This window comes from Myotis brandtii, unplaced genomic scaffold (assembly GCF_000412655.1).
Source record: "Myotis brandtii unplaced genomic scaffold, ASM41265v1 scaffold686, whole genome shotgun sequence".
Taxonomy (NCBI): domain Eukaryota; kingdom Metazoa; phylum Chordata; class Mammalia; order Chiroptera; family Vespertilionidae; genus Myotis; species Myotis brandtii.
Window position 1 is genome coordinate 2,390,252 of NW_005370683.1, and position 2,896 is coordinate 2,393,147.

The window sequence follows — 2,896 nt, forward strand, 5'->3', positions numbered from 1 at the left end:
GGGAGCAGGCCTAAGCCAGCAGGTGGACATCCCCCAAGGGGTCCCAGACTGCGAGAGGGCACAGGCCGAGCTGAGGGATCCCCCTGAGTGCACAAATTTTTGTGCACCGGGCCTCTAGTTATTAAATAATTTCTCTTAATTTTTAATTAATGAAGTTGAACATGGCAACAGGTTCACTGACTAATTTACTTCTTTAAAAAAGAAACACAGGAAAAAAATGTTTTCTCAGCCAATTGTTTTCCATTTATTTGAAGGTTTTTTTCTCCCTTTAGTTTGCTAGCAGTATTTTCCAAAATGTAGGTCTTTGGAGGTATATTAAAGGACTTAAAAATTAGCCCAGCCAGTGTGGCTCAGTGGTTGAGTGTCAATCCATGAACCAGGAGGTCTAGCTGGCCGTGGCCACAGAGCTGGAGTGAGCAGGAGCCAGCTCTGAGCTCCACTGAAGTCTACACAGTTTCAATTATAGAAAGTAAATAAATCCCAGAATAAAAAAGAAAAAAAGGAGAGGCTGGGAGCTTCTGTTGCCGGGGAGCTTGGCCAGCCTGAAAACGGCCCTCAGCCCCTCACCCAGGCTGCCCAAACCTCCATGGGGTGAGGGTCCCCACTGGGGGGAGCTTGATCAGCCTGCAAACAGCCATCAGACCCTCACCCAGGCTGGCCAGGCACCCCAGTGGGGACCCCCACCCTGAAGGGGGTGTGACCAGCCTGCAAACAGCCATCAGCCCCTCACCCAGGCTGGCCAGGCACCCCAGCGGGACCCCCACCCTGATCCGGGACACCCTTCAGGGCAAACCAGCCGGCCCCCACCCATGCACCAGGCCTCTATCCTATATAATAAAAGGGTAATATGCAAACTGACCCTAACAGCAGAATGACTGGTCACTATGACACACACTGACCACCAGGGGGCAGACGCTCAATGCAGGAGCTGCCCCCTGGTGGTCAGTGCACTCCCACAGGGGGAGCTCTGCTCAGCCACAAGCCAGGCTGACGGCTGCCAGCACAGCGGTGGTGGCGGGAGCCTCTCCTGCCTTCTCAGCAGTGCTAAGGATGTCTGACTGCAGCTTAAGCCTGTTCCCCACTGGCAAGTGGACATCCCCCGAGGGCTCCCGGGCTGCCAGAGGGATGTCTGACTGCCAGCTTAGGCCAGATACCCCGGGGAGCAGGCCTAAGCCAGCAGGTGGACATCCCCCAAGGGGTCCCAGACTGCGAGAGGGCACAGGCCGAGCTGAGGGATCCCCCTGAGTGCACAAATTTTTGTGCACCGGGCCTCTAGTTATTAAATAATTTCTCTTAATTTTTAATTAATGAAGTTGAACATGGCAACAGGTTCACTGACTAATTTACTTCTTTAAAAAAGAAACACAGGAAAAAAATGTTTTCTCAGCCAATTGTTTTCCATTTATTTGAAGGTTTTTTTCTCCCTTTAGTTTGCTAGCAGTATTTTCCAAAATGTAGGTCTTTGGAGGTATATTAAAGGACTTAAAAATTAGCCCAGCCAGTGTGGCTCAGTGGTTGAGTGTCAATCCATGAACCAGGAGGTCACTGGTTCGATTCCCTGTCATGGCACATGCCGGGTTTTGGGCTTGGTCCCTGGTAGGGGGCGTGCAGGAGGCAGCCAATTGATGACTTTCTCTCATCACCAATGTTTCTATCTCTCTCTCCCTTCCTCTTCCTATCTCTGAAATCAATAAAAGTATATATTTTTAAAAATATATATATATTCAAATTTTGATAAAACAAACCATTTTCTCCTGTAAACTTGCATGACATGGTTTCAGAATTTCAGTGAATAGTGACCACAGGAAGCCACTGACAAATAATTGACCAAGAGAGTCATCTATTGAGGAGCGCTTTCAGATTTTTTGTTTTTTGTTGTTGTTGTTGTTGTTCTTTTGTTTTTTTGTTTGTTTTGTCTTTTGCTGTTTCCATTTAAGTTTACTGCCCTTTCACCCGGAGCAAGACCAGTTCACACTGGAGCAGTTTTGTAAGAAGTCTCCTTGTAGAATGGAGTAAATGAGCCCCACAAAGCAGATTACTTGAGGGATGTTTTTGCGCTATTTCTAGTGTCACACTAGCTTATGCTTTAGACAGGACTCCTTATAGTTTTTCAAACATGCCATTCTCATTTCCAACACCACTCTGTGCATGCTAGATTAAATCCTTTCCCTCCACCAATGTTTATTTCATGTCTTCCCATCTCTCCAGGAGATTTCCCCTAACTCCTGCTAATGGCCGCTCTCATTTCTGCACACTCAAATGGGTGGTATATTGTTCTAACACTCACTTGATTTTCTGCCCAGTAGTGTCTAATTTTTGTTTCCATAAGGTGTCTGTCATAAGTATAGTGTGCTGCACAGTTAGTAACCATTGCCACATATGTTCTCCTGGCATTTCTCTGTTTAACTAAACAACAGCTGCTTAGGATTTGGGGTGCTGTGTGCATTTTTCACATAGCCCAGTCAATGGTGTTGTTTTGCAATAAGCATTGCTCCTGGATTCATGCACCACTAACAAAACTAGGGTCCTGCTTGTTATTCAGTATCCTATTACATGTTTTTAACTTATTAATATTCACTACTTATTTGCGCCCTCCCCCCCAGCCTTGCCACTTCCTAGATTTGTTTTCTTAGGCAAGTTACTTAAGCTTGCTGCTGCTCAGTACAGTGGAGATAATTATAACCTTTTTCTTATGTTAAGTTTAAATAGGTTAATATATATAAAGAAGATATATGAATTCTGACATGGAGTGGACATTCAGTAGATTTTAGCCATTATTTTTATTTGCACATAAGCAGACTGTGGCTAATATAATTTTATTAATCTGTTACTAAGCAATAGATTCAAACTCATGATGGTCCCCTCCCCAAATTTTTCTTCTTTCCATTACTTGCAG